Source organism: Phoxinus phoxinus (assembly GCF_949152265.1).
Source record: "Phoxinus phoxinus genome assembly, chromosome: 8".
Taxonomy (NCBI): Eukaryota; Metazoa; Chordata; class Actinopteri; order Cypriniformes; family Leuciscidae; genus Phoxinus; species Phoxinus phoxinus.
Window position 1 is genome coordinate 30,389,985 of NC_136883.1, and position 18,528 is coordinate 30,408,512.

Sequence of the window (18,528 nt, forward strand, 5' to 3'; positions counted from 1 at the left end):
GTTTGTAAACATCACAATAAATAAAAAAAGCATCGTTAAAACAGTCATATTATATATATATTTTTATATATATAATTATTTAATGATTTAAATGTCATTATTTTTATTCATGCATTTATTTTTTATATTTTAATGATTTTACCAAGGACTGGCATTCTAACATGATGCATTTTGCAAACTTTTCTGATTACATCATTGTGAGTATATGATATAATTGCATAGACGGGGATTGCGTGAAGCTCATTCGTGCAAGTCTCTCCTACTGATTCTAATCAGCTCCTCAATCGTTGCTTTCAATCTCCATGTATCTCACGTGAGGATGGCACCGGGAGACATGTTGTGGCAGATGTGGCACGTCCAGATAAGCTCTTTTTTAGGCCAGGTGGAAGCCAAGTGTTCGTGGCAGAGAGACCGCCTGGTGCTGCCATCCACAGGTGAGGTCAGTGGGTTTAGTGAGTGCACGGAGCTTGAATGATGGTCACTGGAGACATATGAGTCTCTGATAACACAAACCTGGCCAAGTTCACCCACCTCTAATGTCACGTCTACTCTCTTCCATGGCCAGACATCCAAAGAGGGCTTAGTGTGCGGTGTATGTCAGACTGGTCAGAAGGATGTAACTGGAGCGCTCCGTCAGTGCATGGGGAGCCCATAGTGCTGCTGCCTGCTTCTTTTGGGGTCAGAGGGGAAACGGTGCAGGGCTTACACAGCTGCCAGTTCCAAACACAGGCATGAGTGACTCACTGAGTGAATGTGCTGGTGGGTGATTCTCACGGAACATGGAGAGAAACATATTTCACTCTAAAGTCAAAGGAAAGAAATAAGACATTAAAGAAAGCCTATTCTAATCTAATAAAATAGTATTTAAATAATTAAAAATAATCATTTTATTACTAAATCGTTTATATATACAATATAAAATGATAAATGATAACAAAAATATCGTAATACAATTTAAATAAAACTTTTTTTTTAAATATAATTTCAGAGCATTAAGCTTTTTAATTATATACAATCAATATAAAATATAAATCAAATATAAATAAATAATTTGTAATAATAGTAATATTAAATATAAGAGATTTCAGAGCATACATTACAAAAAAATGTAATAAGAGGAAATCAAATGAAAGAAGACAATAAAATCAAATACAAATAAATATAATTTATAAAGCGTTTATAAAATAAATTGATATACAATAATATGAAAATATTTTATATATAAAATAAAATGTAAGGTTGCATTACAGAGCATTAAGATTTTTTTCATAATATAAAATAATATATTAAATTGTATTACACCACCTAATATATTTATATAATAATTAAAAAATATTAATGTGTTATGGTAATAAGAATAATTGTGGAAAAAAATTGGAACAGTATAAGTACAGTAGTAAAAATAGTCAAAAATAAAAGCACATTGTTCCTGACGAATACCTGACAGGTTAATTTATTGTTATCTTTTTGTCCTGCACCTGAGCCCAATTTGGATGTGCCCAATGTGCACACCTTTTTTGAATGTTTGCTTCTTGAAAGTAAAGCATAAACACGCATTATACATGCATTGAATAAAAAAAATTCTCATTATTAAGAGATGAAATATAATATATAAGCCAGACATTTCATGACAGGCTTCTTGAGATATTCAGGACATCCTCACGGTGGGCTTAACTGTGGCCTCATGGCTCCGGAGACTAATGTGCTGCATATACCAATCTGCGCCCCGCAGAGCCCCCAGTTGCCTTCTCCCTGTCATCACAGGGGCCGGGTTGCTGCTGGCCTGCATTTTCTCGCAGTGAGACCTTTCCTCGAGCTGGCTGGTTGAGTGCTTCAAGCCCAGTGCTGCTCTGTTTGAGGGTGCTGTGTGACTGAGGAATGCGGAGCTGGGCCTGCTGTTTGAGGGGCCTCACGAAAGGGAAAGGAGGAGGGAAGGGGGTCGGATTGAGCCAGCAGGATTGACCTTTGGACAGTCGAGTCAGGAAGTTGTGACTCAATTTCACAAAGCAACAGTGATGGAGGGAAAAGTATACACACTACAGTGTATATGGCAAGATAGAGAACAATTCATGAAAGAGGACGAATGGTACATTTTTGACTGTCCCAAGCTCTAGCAGTTTAACATGGGAATAATATTATTTTCATTGTTCTTTATATCAAATTGGTAACAGTGCCAAAGTATGTGGTCACTCTTGTCAAACAATCCGTTTCCATGCTCTCTATCTGCTTTCTCATTCAAAAGATGTTTATTTGAAGGGAAGAACAATGTGCACAGTGCCGGCCGGTTACACAAAATCAGACCGAATATGCCGTTTACCATTTTTAAAGCTGCAGCAACCCCCCCCCCCCCCCCCCCCCCCCCCCAACCCACACAATCTATTCTATAAATGAAAATGCACCAACAAACAAAACCATAAGGTCCAGGATGTTACCCCTTGAGCCTATAATGGTGGAAGGAGCTCTGTGCTCCAAGGAAAAGGAAAAAAGTGTGTGTGGGGAGACTTCAGACTCTTTGTTTTCAAAGCTCCGTCTCAACCTTCACCTTTCCCATCCGTTCACTCTTCCTTCTACACATATCGACTCGCGTGCATCCAGACACGCACGCACAAATGACACATCTGAAGTCTCGGCATATACACTTCTGCACGTAGGCCTATACAACTAGTGAGCACAATTGTCCTCAAAAGACTCTATATATTGGCCGCTGTTCAGAACTGGAGCATTCATTCAATATAAACACTGCCGCCGTTAAACCACAAAGTAAGGCGTGATTCCTGTTTTTGGGGGGAAATTCTATTTTTTCCCAATTTTCGGTTTCACTTTCAAGGTGTGGCCTTGCGTTCCCTCTGCGGCGGTGTTCAAACACACTTTACAGACTCAAGGCTGCAGTCCGTGTCTGCTGTGAAAGTGGGCGAGTGCGGATGTGTGAACACACTGAGGTTCTTTATGTGCGCTATGATTTTCGCACCAAATGAATCACCTGCTTTGAGTTCCCGCAGTGGGTTATTATGACATCAAAGACCTTGATTAATAAAAGAGTCTCAGACCATCATCAGAACGACCGCAGAAATGCGACTTGGTCAACAGAGTGGTCTGTGTCTGTCATCACTTGCTCTCAAAGAGGACGTATATGAATCAATAGACCTGCCATTAAAAAAAAGCAGATAAGACAAGCTTACCTTCTCCGTGTGACAAAGAAGTTTAACTAGGACAGGGCTCTTCAGAAGAAAATATGTTAGAATGTATCACTTTTATTTAGGAATTTGTATGGGAATCAAAAGGATTCAATTTAGATTCCAGTTGGGTCTTTTGTGGATGTTCGATGCATTCGATCACATGAGCGTCTACACTATGAAAGCAATTACGACTATCGACTACCTCTGGAAGTGGTCGAAAGTGGACAAGCTCAAAAGGTTTTAGACCCCGTTCACTCCTGTATTTAGAGTCGTCCACTTGTGATCCGATCGACCAAAACCCATCTTAGAGGTGCAGTAAACGATTTCTCATCTTGATAGCTCCGCCCCCAAATTCACAAACACACTATGCAGCACAGGCACCTCCCCCCTCATGAGTGTATAGAGGGTATGCATTGACGTCACTTTCCCGCCGGAACACACGTAGCAAAAGAGCCTGCTGCGTGACTGGGTTTAATTTAAACGCGAGTAAAACAAATGATTATCAGTTTAAACTAAAAGTTGGACTCGATATAGTGTTCCTTGCAACTTACCAAAGATCCAGTGATCCATGTGCCTGATTTCGACGCCGGGGAAATACATACAGCAAATTTGCCAGTGAATTATCGTCTTGAAACTTGAATAGTTTTTTGTCAGTGTTCAATTAAAACGTCTAATTATGCAGAATATACGATGGTAAATATTTCATTGATGAGTTGTCAATACAATATGTAACAATTAAATATATAGGGTATGATTTTACCACAAAATTCAGCATAATGACACAAAAATTATAACTGCAAATCCTTACTTTTTCACACTTATAACTGGAAAATGTACTTTCCTGGAGTCCGTTTATTTCAATTGAATTGCAGCGATCCATTATTTTGTTTCTCTGTTTCGGCAGTCTGTAAAAAATATACCTCAGATTGTGTTTTTCGCAGCATTCACGCTGAAAACAAATGCCGCTCTTTTTGCCACTTAGTGGGCGTGACCGCAGTCACTCGGGGCGACGGTGACGTCACGCGCATACCCTCTATAGGCCCCTTTACTGCTTATTGGCTACAAGTGTGTTTTGGTGCTCAGTCCAATCCACTTTCAAAAGCGGTTCTCAGAAATCGCGTACTGCACCTTTAATACCTGGTGTAAACAGGGCCTTTGTTTCATTAAGAAGAACCGGCTCTTAAGAATAACTCATTTTGAAATCGCACTACACTGGACACCCTGTATGTTTGAGATCCACTAAGAAGAACCGACTCCTTCCCATGAGAATTGCACACACTACACTGGCCGTGCTATAGCCTTTGTTTTTGATTCACTAAGAACCGACTCTGCGCTGTAGATTCATTTGAGGTGTTCCTAAAACCTTGAAATATGGTCAGTTTACAACAGAATGCATGCTGGCATTGTTGAGAGGACAAACGACTGATGTGATTGGATGTTGAAACAAGCTTTTAGTCCTAAAAGCATCAGTCAAATGCAAGTCAATTACAAACTGTCACACTAAACAAACTGAGTGTGGAGGAGAGCACTAATCAAAGCAGCGCAAATGACGCGTGGTCCTATTCTGGCAATAAGTCCATATGAGCAGCGACCACAGTAAAAAGGCCTGTTGATTTAGGCTGGACTAAATGGAGAGAGCTTCTTTATGTTACAGCCGGGGGAACGCCTCAGATCACGCATGTGGTTTGTGTGAGTGTTTGGACTGCTGGTGATCTGATGTGGTTCAAGAGGGAGAGAGAGAGAGCCTAAACTAGTATCCAAAGCCAGTCACAGGAGCACTGCTCTGCCACAGCTGAAACCTTTAAACGAATTGACCACCCGTATGCAGCAATCCTGCTCTAGGAGGCCTGTTTCAGAGAAGCTGGGGGGAGTGTAATCCCAAGCCGATCACAGACTGGCTCTGTAGCTTTTGAGCTCTAGTGTGGTTAACATTCACATTCATCCAGACCCAGTTCCCCTTCGTCTGCCTGCTAGTTTACATGTTTCAGACCAGCTCAACTACAGTGGCATTTCGTGTTAAAGTGCCCGGTAACGTCAGCACGCACACAAGACATAACTCTTGCTGTTTTCATTTGTCATTGTTTTCCTTTCTTCCTTCTCTCTCACACATCAATAATTCATTACAAGTCCATTTTTTTCCTTCCCCTATTCATGCGAAGGCCTTTTAATTCCAGATAGCATTCTGCACGGCTGAGTGGAGCGCTGAAAGATTTTTGGAGGGAAATTTTTAACTCTATTTATTCTCTTTCTTCTGAATGCCAAAGGAGAGGAAAGGAGGAATTAGGAAACTATAAAACATAAATCCACCATGGGAAAGTGTGAGAAAGAGTCTATTCAGCTAAATGTCAAAAAGCAGTCAAAGGTCAGGTGCGTGTCCTTTATAAGTTCTTTTAAAACGTATACTTTAACAAAGACCGATTTTGAATGCAAAGTTCTAAGAAAAAAAATTCAAACAGAAATAAATAAATTGTCAGTATTTACCCACCTTCATGTTCTCAACCATTTAAAGGCCACAGGCTACAGACACTTCGTTGGGTTTTGTCATAGTCTTATGGCGTCGGTCGGAGCTTGTTTTCTCCGATTGAACATGCTGAATTGGAGTCAGAATGTCTGAGAAGTGACGTGCTGTAATCTGGTGACTGTCGCGTTGGTCTGCATCTGTCGGTGCAGTGTGAATTGGCCTTATGATGTTCTTTCTTCCATGAAGCATAAAAGGTCAATTTTTGAAAAATATCCTGGACCTCCTCTAATGAGCTATAATTGACCAGAATGACCACAACCAAATCATTGAGTCAGTAAGTTTTTATTAAAGAACTGGATCAGTCACATTAGTAAAATAATCATTTAGACCATTGTGATCTGGATCCAATGCTTAATTTATAAGATTCAATGCAAAAGAACGATTAGCTCATGAATTCATCATCTCTGATTTTCCCACATTTTTCACACAAAGCTCTGGCTTCAGAAGACTTGGAAGGCATTTGGATTTAAGAAATATTTATGGTCCTTTTTGAAGGATGACAGCCCCAATTCTTTTTATATTGAAGAAAAATGGGCAGGATATTTATCAAAATGCACCTTTTCTGTTCAATGGAAGAAAGAAAGTCATGTAAATTTGGAATGACATGAGGTTGAGTAAATAATTACAATTTACATTTTTGATTGAACAATTGTTATATATATACTTAAAATGTACACTGTTCTAAAGTTTGGGGTGGATACGATTTTTAATGAAAAGAAATATCTTACGTTTGCTTATCATGGCTGAATTTATGAGATAAAAAATACAGTAAAAGCAGTAATATTGTGAAATATTACAATTTAAAATGACTGTTTTCTATTTATACACATGTATATTTTAAAATGTAAGTTATTTCTGCGATGGCAAAGTTTAATGTTCAGCAGTCATTACTCCAGTATTCAGTGTCACATGATCATTCAGAAATCATTCTAATATCATTATATGGTGCTTAAGAAACATTTCTTATTATTATCAATGTTGGAAACAGTTGTGCTGCTTAATATTTTTTGCTGAAACCGTGATACAGTTTTTTTCAGGATTATTTGATAAATAGAAAGTTCAAAAGAACAGCATTTATTTGAAATATAAATATTTTGTAACATTATAAATGCCTTTACTGTCACTTTTGATCAAGTAATTGCATCCTTTCTGAATAAAAGTGATCATTTATATTTAAAAAAAAACAACAACTTTTGAACAGTAGTGTATCAAACAGTAGTGTATTCATCTGACAATAATAAATGATAGCTGCTCCAAACTTTTTATCTCAATCAAATACATTCAGTTTAGTGGTACAAGGTTTTCTTTTGCCATTTGTTAAATCTCCTTGGAACATGGCCTCACTTCTGACGCAGTAATTCCCCAACAACTCATGCACATACACACTCAAATTTGACAAAAGAACTTTTCTCACTTTAGAGTTCCAGTGGACTGATAAAAGCTTCAACAATGTCATGAACTATAGCAAAATGGAGTGCATTACTGATGTAAGGACTAGAGGGACAAATAAGCAGGAGAACTGAGAGGTGTGAATTCTGCAGTGCTAAATGAAATTATATAGTTGAGGGAAACTACTAAAAGTGTAAAAGGGTTATTACTGAGTGTTGTGCGTCATACCTGAATATCATCCATGGGATGCAAGGTAGAGTGAGGGTCCGAATCAGGGCTGGAAGGCCTGCATTTTCGAGTCTGCATTTTGTTGTTAGTCTGTAGACACTGAAAAAAATGTAGTGTACAAACAATTTTCACTCAGAAACTGTAAGTAAATTTCACAAACAAACAATCACCAATAATCTTTGTTTTACCTACAACTTTGAAAAATATTTGTTTACAGTGTATAAGGTTGATAGTCTGTATTGGCTTCAGGGAGAATGTGTGAACACACTGACAAAACCATTCATTCACAAACACTTCCACACTGAGATCTAGCACCTGCAGCCCAAGTGCAACCCTGATGAACACACAGCTGTGTGTGAACAGTGTAACAGCGGCATTGCACACTTTGATCGACACGACACACAGGCAGCCCTGAGCTGCAGAAACATCACACATCTTGTCTGATATTCTGCATGCGCAAACTGTGAAATTCCAGCCGTGCGAAACTCAACCCGTGACAAATGATCAGCCAGGGGAATTCCAGTGGGTCCGTTGCCATACGGCAGGGCGTGTGTGTGTGTGTGTGTGTTAAAGTGGGTCCGTTTGGGTTCTGTGTGGATTCCTCCCAACCGCATACACTGATCCAGTGGAGAACTTGGCTCTGAAGCCACAGAAATCCATTTTGGATTATTATATTAATGTTAAGCCCCGAGGGGTGGGGTGCTGAGTTAACACTGACCTTTCCAAGTCCAGGAGACAACTAATTCACTCACTCACTTAAAGACCACAGTTAAAAGTCAATGTGAATTGATTTTGCAACCCATTTACTTTTATCTTCTGTAATGTGACAGATTTATGAGTGAAGTAGGATATTCAAGAAGAAAATCATGATTTTATCCACTGGAAATTGATTAGTGAAAAGTGGAGAAAAGTCATTCCTGAGGAAGAGCAAGTTAAATTTGTTTACATTTACAATAATATTCCAATAATCCATTAATTTCATAACTGGAAGTAATGATAACTTGATAATGAGTGGTTGATTAAGTAACAGCTCTGGGTTGTGTTTCCTAAAAGGATATGGTCGCAAGTTCCGTTGTTACCAACAGAGTTCAACGGAACTTGCGACCATTTTGCTTTTGGGAAATGCACCCTTGATGGATTCAATGAGTTCATTCGGTGAAGGATTCATCAGACTGATTCAAGCGGTAACTCATCATGAGCTTGTGAGACTTTGACTGGCTCAAAAGAGTCATTGTTCATGAATTGATTCACAGGCTCATAAAAGTTTTTTTTTTTTTTGTGAATTTTTTAAAGGCATTTTACCAAGGCCTTTAAAATAAGACCAGAAACATGCATTTAAAAAAGTACATTTTGGTTTAGATTCACAACTCAAGTTTCTGTTTGCCAATTCACAAAACCAACATTAGAGGATAAGCCACATTAACAAAAAAAAAAACAAGATAAACTAAAACCCGCAGACACAGAGGGAAGGAGAACGATTAAAAGTTACAGATGATTACATTCTGCTGTGGTATGACATAATGCATTCAAAATTCAATATGCAATACATTTTCACTCCAATCTGTCATCACTATTGGAAAGCTTGCATCTTATAACCTAAATACAGCGCTGTAAAAAATTTTTTTACGGTACGCAATAATGTCAACATTCAATGCCACAGCGAGCAGCATAATCATACACTGTAGGTGTGAAACCTGTAAAATGTCCATTTATTTCCAAAGTCCGTTCAACAAACGCAGCACTGCGCAACTCAACAGCTGATGTCATTTCCTGCCATTTCCCTGCCTGGGCTGGATGCCACCAAATACCACTTTCCTAAGCCATGCTAAAGTCAAATGAGATCTCTAAATGATTGAGTCTTTTACAGCTCATTTCCAAACTTCCATTCACTCATGACATTTTCAACAGCTTTACTCGCCGCCCTTCCCTTACTACCTCCCTGGTACTTGTGTGACCGAGTCTTCTAATTGATTGATTTAATATAAAAATATGGAAAAATAAATTAAGTTCATGTGCCTGGCCGAGCAGCAGATGACATGTGGTCATCCCAAAACCAACAGTTGCCTCTCTCCAGTAAGTACGGAGGTATTTCTGGAGCCGTGGGTCTACTCTGTCTCTTTTCATTTCACTCAAACCGAACTGGATGTTTACATGTTCAGAAAAATGTTTTCTGCTTTCTCTGTTTCTGGTCACATGGCCTGGTATCCATCAACATCTTCTTGTGTGGAGGTTGAAGTCACAAGGCTGGTTCTGTAAGTAAGCCCTTTCTTTTTTCTTTTTTTCAAAGATATCGACCGTAATCTGGGGCTGATGGTGATCTGTGCCAGAAAGAGACGGCTGCAGATTTCACAAGAATGCTTTCAAGATCTTAACAATTCCTGTGTATGTGTTCGACAAGGTGTTATCAGACTGATCTCAATCGCACAAGTCATGGAGTATGACTTCTAGTTCTGGCATGTCTGGAGGCACGCACACTTCGGGGAGAAAAAGCCCATCATGTAAGGCACAAAAAGTAGGATGGTACAGAACTTATTCTACTGTGACAGTTATTTCTTGTCCCTCAGCTTGACTGTTCACCCAAAAATGACAATTTTGCCATCATTTCCTCATCCTCTGTATCAGGGGCGTTTCCTCAGAGGAGGCAAGGGAGGCAGTGCCTCCTCGAAAAACTGGATGAGAAATTAAAATCCACAGTACAAAAATAAAACAATGCAATCTACCATTAAAAGTGTATAAATCAAAAAAAATTCTAAAGTAACAGACAGTGGAGTGTTTTAAGTTCCAGTGAGAAGTAGAGTTTGGTGGGCGGTAATTGAGAATGAAAGGGGAAAAAGTAATGTGAGAAGAGGCAATGGCTGCATCCAAAATCGCATACTTCCCTACTAGTATATGAAAAACAGTATATCCGAATTCGTAGTAGGCTACTCATAAAAGAGTAGGCAAAAAGTCCCCGGATCTTCCGGCGAGATTCTGAAGTGTGCATCCGATGGACACTTTACTATCCCATGAGGCCACGGGAGAGGATTTATTAACGGCAGTGAAGTGACGTAACTGTAGGTCACATGATAATGACAACATGGCAAATGTAGTATGTCCAGATTACATTCATACACACATAGAATGTACTTTTTTTGCAGAAATTAGTATTTACTTATTAAAAATAAGTACCTATTTCGAACGCAGCCAACATCGTGCTATGATTGACTACATGGGTTATGTGAAATTTGACCTGTTTTCCTGTTCATGTAAAGTTCGGCATAAAACTTATTGGGCTGTTCATACGATAAGATGACAATATCATACGATATTATACGATCATACAACAATAAGTTGACTACTAAAAAGAACAGATGAACATAATTTCAAAAATAAATATGACATTTTTTACCAAGTTAATATTTCGGAATAAACGTAAAAATGATGAAAAATATACTTTTTAATAAATGGACTAATAACTAAATTGTTATGTAAAAATACAAAATAGAATTGCTTTGGCTATTGTTGTTTTCTTGATAGTGTAAATAATGTTTTTTATTGCCGTCAAATCAATTAATCACGATTAATCGCATCTAACATAAAAGTTTGTTTATATAATATATGTGTGAGTGTGTGTGTGTAATATATATGTGTGTATGTATGCATTTATGCATTATATATATATATATATACACACATACTGTTTATATATACACACAGACACACGCACACGAACACACACAGTAACACAGACACACACACACAGTAACACACACACACACACACAAACACACACGTATAAATACATACATGCATACTAAAGCAATAAGCCCCGCAAAGCCGTGTTTTACAGTGAATTTAGAACAGCGTCGCGGAGTGCCTAAAACCCCCTTGGCTGTTCCGGTCCTTCAATCAGAATCAAGGACCGGAACTATCCGTTTTATAAATACACACATATACATATATATATGCATACAAATACATGTGTACACACACACACACACACACACACACACACACACACATTATATTATATTATATAAACACCAATTTTTATGTAAGATGCGATTAATCGATTTGACAGTCCTAGGTTTTTTTTTTTTTTCTGAAAAATGCGTCAACATAAAGTGCAGCTGGAACAGGACTTTTTTTTAAAACTGAGAATTTTCACTCCTCATTTTTGAACCACCAATCACGCCACTGACCGCTATGCATTCACAGGTCTGTTTATTTATGCATGAACGTTACAGTCGAGTTGCATGCCCCTTTTATAGAGAAGTCTGGAAAGCCCACAGCACAACTGTTGGGTAGATTTTGGGCCTGCCGGAGAAAGTGTTGTGGAGGGGCCACGGGTTTGGTTGCTAAGCGATGAGGGGTGCGCAGGTTTGGGGTAATGAGTGAGAGCTGTCTGCTCAATGTTCCAGGTCTTGACGAGAACAGACATGCTGGCCTGGGACTGCCTGTGTGGAGCTGCCACCATGGCCACCTGCTCACAGCAATCATCACCAATGCTCAGGCCAGCCACTGATACAGCATACAGACCCAATTAAGAGCCCCTGCATATCCCCCTCCAACCAGCCATCACTAACACTCTTGCCAGGCTGACAAGGCAGCCTTTTTCCCCCCGAGCACAACTCTAATTAACAGCGGTGGATGAAGAGAGGCCAGGCTGTGTGGAGCTACTAAGAAGGCCCAGGGCTCTGGGCAGGTAATCAGCTTAAATACAGGTTTATTTCCTGTCCTCTGCATCCTGCTGCGTCCAGCAGAGAGTGCACTCTTTTATCTGTTTATCTCCAATTTTCTCTGACTTGCATCATGTCTTTCAGACTCACTGTCACCTCGGCTTAAGTGCTGGGTCTTGGGCGGCCATCTCCTCTGATCAGATGCTTTCAGGAGACGGGCTTGCGGTTAGCTTTTCTGACAGTGCCTGGTAGAAAAAGAAAATATTCAAACAAATTAAATTAATAATTATTTTTGAAATAATTCTACTTGATTATGAGTCAATTAAATAAACAGATCAAAAGTTTTTCTAATAAATTAATTAAAGGGATAGTCCCCCCCCCCCCCCCACAACAAAAAAAAAGTATAAAAAAATCTAAATTTATTTAAAAAAATGTAGGTATTATTGAATACAGTAATTATGCAATAGAATATTTAGGGGGTTGAATGTCCAGTAAAACATTTCATGTCATATAGCTTTGCTATTAATATATAAAATGATTCATACTATTATATAAGATTTTAGAAATACAGCATACCACACATAGTCTACTCGCCAAGTTCATAAAAAATATTTATTATAAAAATTGGGAACGTGGCACTTGAGGTTGAAGGGATCCTGCTTTGTGGTCTCTGAGCTTTCCAAAGTTGAATAGCCCTCTTAATAAGCAATCCAAAATTTTAAAGTTTATGACGGTTGAAAATAAAATACCTGCAAAATACATATACACAAACTACTGCTGTTTGTCAAATGCGATGGATAACACAAACTCAAGGAAATGGGATCTATGTGATTGTTTTCTTTACTGTAGCCCTGGAGATAATGGAGTTCAGTTTGACTGTAATAGTAGAAAGAAAAGGCTGCAAATGACATTGTGAAATGAGCTCATTATAGTGCAGGATTAAGCGGATGCTGTGTTCCAGCAGCGAGCCCTGGACGGTGTTGTTGTTGGAGGCCCGTGGATGGCTGTCGTATGAAATATCCTTCTCCCTCTTGCAGATTTGACTCTTCAATTTTGGTTTGGACAGGTTGGTTTGTGGAGCTCAAGTTCAAGTCTGTTGGCAGTTTTTGGGGCACTGGGGTAATATAGGTCTTGATTATTAAATTTGATGTTTGTTTTTTCTATCATTCAACAGGTTTAGAATTGGGTCAGAGTTTTTCAATCAATATTGGCCTAAAAAAGCCATGAAAACCGTCACCCAGCTGCTTTTAAGCATACAATGCCATTGTATTTAATGTATGCTGCTGGTAATGTTTTTGTTAGAGGCTAAAACCACACAAAATGCAACCAGCTAACTATCAATACTGTGCTCTTGTGCTAAGTAAGCACTAGCCTACTCAAAACTTAAGCTACTTCAGGGTAACTATCATTAATAAGTCACTTTATATAATAAACATCTTAAATAAGCCTAAACTAGTTTGCTGATTTAAAATATGGCCTGACAAGTAGAAAAGTACCCAAACAATTTTAGAACCAGCCAACAGACCAGCAAAGCTGCTAAAGTTAAGCTGTTTTCCCTCCCAGTTATGTTATCTACAGCAACTTTCAAACATGACACTGCACAAAACAAGTGCCCTCCAGAGCTATATGAAACCATTAGAAAATAGTTTATAACATTGACCCAAATGGATCAAGCTGGTTTAAACCCTCAATTTACAATATAATTGTTATTACGTATAAGTAAATACTTTACTTTCGTTTAAATATGAAACAATTTTTTCCATCACGAAGAATTATAGGCAGAAAGAAAGACTGCAGCACAAAACTCACTCTATGTTTTTTTCGCTGCTTCCGGCAGATGGCACTGTTCGTCACATGGGGTTCCGCTATACAATGCATGAGGCACATTCGGCCAGAGACAAATGAAATGTTCATAGCCTGTTACTTATCAACATAAATAATGATAATAATTCATATTTTTTTTTATTTTTTATATATATATATATATATATATATATATATATATATATATATATATATATATATATATATATTTTTTTTTATATATATATTTTTATATGCCACATCCACATAGCTCAGAACTTGACCCCAGGGAGAACTTGAGGAAGGGAAGGAATACAAATATCAGATAATATTCAGAATCACTAGCTAAGTGACTCAAAATAAACCTGGATATCTAAAAGTTTGTAAGAATCCCTGAAAACGTTCACACAAAAGCACGAGAATAAAGTTGTTGCGTGATTCCATACGGCTTGCGTTCACATAGTTCTGTTATTAGCGAGAGACAATCAAATGTTATAACTAAACAAAATGTGTTTTACCTTTCAGGAACCGTAGCAGCCTACGATAGTTGTATGTTACGTCATACAATGCGATATCGCACCGCACTGGCCGCTCGTGTTTGTCGCGTTTCTTCCACCGGAGCTACTCTCATCTGTTCTGCGCGTGACCCCAATGCGGCACTCTACTACACAAAGGTAACAAAAAGTATGCTTTCCGCTATTAAGATTTACTTACGTTTCAATTAAACCAGTAAAAAATAACATTGTCAGCTGTGATAAGATTTTCAGATGTTATGGACGGTACTGTAGCCATGTGACATCCTGTGTAGCCTAAATGTTCTGAATCATATGCTATTCTCTCAAAACTGTTAAAGCACCATGAAATCCTAATTGACATTTCTTATTTTTATGGAATATTTAGTGCTGGGTAGATTAGGCTACTTACAAACTGGTTCTAAATTACACGTAGGCCTAGTTAGTAGGCTAATCCTCTACACATTACACATTTTAGGCAGGCTAATATGATTAAACTATACTGTAGCCTACTTTTGACCTTACTCGTTTATCACATTAAACTGAATAGGATTAAATATAATACATAGGATGATAAAATAATGGAATATATATATATATATTATATATATATATATATATTTTTTTTTTCTTCTCTCTCTCTTTCTTTATATGTTAGCAACAAAATGAAGTGCATTAAAGGGGTCATCGGATGCAACATTCACCTTTATATGGTGTTTGCATATAAATGTGTCTTTGCAGTTTGTGGACACAACCACCATACAATGAAAAAAAAATCCATTCTCTCCTTTTTATTAATCCTCCAAAAGTCTAAACACTCTCAATAATCAAGCCGTTTGTTTTTTCAGAGCAATATAATGTCATATTGTTCATGCTCCGCCCACGACCACTGAGAGACTGTCCCGTATTAGCATATTTCCGCCCTCACCCATTTGTATAATGGCAGCACTTTACTGTCTCCTGTTGACAAGGGGGTAATCTATCCCCCGGAAACTGAAGCATCCCCGGGCGCCGCCATTGGCTAGCGGACCCCCACCTGCTGTTAAAGGACAAGTTCGGTATTTTACACTTAAAGCCCTGTTTACAGATCGTATCTGATGAAATAGAACGGTTAAGATTAAAATTTGGACACATGCTCCTGTCCCGAGAATATTAGTTTTATTTAGCGTTTGTGGACCTATTTTGCCAAACGCGTCACACCCAGATTCTTCCGTTGAGAGCTTGAATAATAGACACCAGTTGGTGGCGATAATGCACCTTTGCCGATTGCAAGCAAACCGCTGGCATTTCATTTAATACACAGAAGAAGCAGAAGAAGAAGCGGCGGAGGAATAACGCACCTCACACAGCACATTCAATACAAGTCAATGGAGGTGGACAAACACTAAGATAAAACCTGTTGGAATGCATCTTTTTCAGCGTTTTTTTTTTGGGATCATATCAGTGAACACCCCTGACCACTCGGTGAGTTTCACGTCTTTGTAAACGAAAGTTTAATGTGTTTTAGGAAGGAATCTTCCAGTGGCCATAGACAACCATTGTGGGGGTGTGGGGGGGAAGCGAAATAAACCCAAAATTCTCGGGACTGGAACATGTGTCCAAATTTTAAACTTAACCGTTCTATTTCATCAGATACGATCTGTAAATAGGGCTTTAAGTGTAAAATACCGAACTTGTCCTTTAACATTCCATTGACTCCCATTCATTTTGGCGTCACTTTGACAGCGAATAACTTTACATCTGATGCGTTTAAAGACTCCATTTGTCCATTGTTTATTTCTTAAGAAACACGAAAATGTATAAAAGGCTCCATTACCTTGTATCTTACGTTATGGCCCCGTAGAAGCAGTTTTTATAAAAATAGGCTAACGATTGCGTCATAACCACGCGACTCTGTCGCACAAGTCGAGAAATTACCATATAGACTGGCAGAGAAGCTTGCATGCAATCGGGGGGACGTGGAGACATAAAGTCCGATAAAGTCAAGGCAGAAGCCCATACAGAGTGATAAAGTTGATCCTGCTGCTAGCTCATGGACAGCTAATACTCACGCTCTCCGTCTCTGCGAGATTCGGAAGGGAATGATTCGGATTTCTCTCGGCACAGCTACTAGAAGACCTACAGGTTGCTCGCGTCACATCTATGTCGTCAAGCTCAGTTTGAGCCTGCGCAGTTCGCCCGGCCATCAGGAAGTGAGTGCTTCTAATTGACTTAATTTTTCTCCGTTGAAACCTATGGGGTCGCTGTGTCCAGTTTATATACTGTCTATGGTTGACACATGCACCACAGAAGAGAGGGGTGGGGTGTGCAGTTGCTCATTATCATTTAAAGAGACATGCACCGAAACGGGTCGCTGTGAACAGAGCTGTTTTTGAAGAGGTAAAAAGAGTTGTTTTACACAACCATTGAGGAATTTTAACCAAAGTATGGTACAAACTTTACATGAAGACCTTAAAGAATCATATGTGCATACAGAATAGTAGTATACACTATGCGTATAGTAGGCCTATTGCACAATGCGCCAGAGGAAGTCTTCTTGTAAAACAGTAACATGTAATATAAAGTTGGTCAATGACCTGTTGAACAGGGGTCTTCATCAGAACAGAATGTGGGTGAGTAGTTGGGAAAGGGTTTTCTCTTCCTCTGGCGTGAGTGTGGGCTTAGTAAGAGTGCCTTATGTCTGCACCAAAACCTGTAGCTGGGTGTTTTGTGTGTTGCATGCTTTATGATTTAGACTATAGCCTTTTACCACTTACCCCGTACAGAGAGTGTGAACTATTTCTAAATCTGTACAGTTGTCCTCCATTCTTCTGTGTAAGTAGCCTTATTCCCCTGCTTAAAGGGTGCAGGATAAACCAGCATGAATTCCATGTTGGGCCAGCCTGATTAATGCTGGTGGACCAGCTGAATCATGCTGTTCTCAAACAATACTGAGCTGGTTCATGCTGGGGACCGACAAGAAACCAGCAACCAATACTGGTCCCAGCATTAAAAGACAGCAATGCTGGATTTTTCAGCAGGGTAGATTTATTCTTTTTTAGGGATAACAATAGCTTGGGATGACAGAGATGTAGAAAAACACATTTTTACTTGCTTATTTTTAGAACTTCCCGTGTGGAGTCTCATTTCCCTCCCAAATTGTCTGACAAACATTTAAATACACCTTTGACATGGCTATACTTGTGATTTGTGGAGTAAATTCTGGTCCACTTTGCAGTTTGGATCCACTCACAATACTGTTTGACAACTAAAAATGTACCTGCTGATTTACCTTACCCGCTGCATATGTGAACCCTAACCCTAACCCCCTCTCGGTAGAGATTCCTTTCCCCCTCAAAATCACGTTCCTAAAAGAAATCGGTTCCCGGGTGTGTGGTTATTGCAGTGCGTGCCCGTAAGCTATTATATACATATACAGATACACACATTTTGCCTATTTGGTTAGAAGAAATGTAGATGGAGCAAGTAGGTATTGCAAAAAGAGGAAAAAGTGGGAAAGAAAAAAAAAGTATTTGTAGGACTGGCCCATGCCTGGCAGAGTCTGCACCAGGGGTCTATGTCTCTGGGGTCTCGCATTCTCTCCAATCAGTCTTTCCCTCGCACAGCCCTTCAATATCCCTCTGTCTCTCACTCCGTGGGGCCGCACTCTGGATGAAATTTCAGCAGGGTATGAGGGAATGGTTCACAGAGTTTAGCACCTTTTTTAACATAGGCAAAATAAATGACTTCTCCTAATGCTCTAATTGGCGGTGGTTTGATGATCAGGTATCATGGCCTTCAGGCTTGAAGCACCTCGTTGTTTTTCCCTGGCCTGCTGAAAGAGCTTGTGTGTACCTCTTAATGTCCTGACTTAAATTTTTTGACAGTTTTATACTTTGAGAAAGTTTATTTATTTATTTATTATTATTATTATTACTTTAAAGAGCTAAGAGGAACATTTTGAAATAGTCCCTTTACTTTATTAACCACTAAATCTGGATGGGAGAATGAAGAAAGCAAGTGAGGAATTAAAAAGACGTAATGCTCATTGTATATTAGGAAGACGAAGAGTGTTTTTGCATGTTCGGTATTGTCAAAAGGAGGCACCTATACAGTTTATTGAAGTTTATTTGATTATTAACTTCTGTCTTTATTACCCTTGTTCAAATGCATTCATGTATATTGATGACTGCACACTTTATGCCCTAAAGACAGAAGTGAAGTGTTCATTTGCTCATTATTTTATGTATTTATTTTATAGT

The 18,528-nt window shown here is 38.8% G+C and overlaps 1 long non-coding RNA gene across 1 annotated transcript; it reads right to left on the reverse strand.

The window, feature by feature from the left end:
• Window positions 1-209: 209 nt before the first annotated feature.
• Window positions 210-14,417, reverse strand: LOC307003208. The gene is made up of 4 exons (XR_013798648.1): window positions 14,294-14,417; window positions 12,129-12,217; window positions 7,315-7,413; window positions 210-801 (listed from the first exon to the last, which is right to left on the reverse strand). It is a non-coding gene; the product is annotated as an uncharacterized lncRNA (long non-coding RNA).
• Window positions 14,418-18,528: the final 4,111 nt, after the last annotated feature.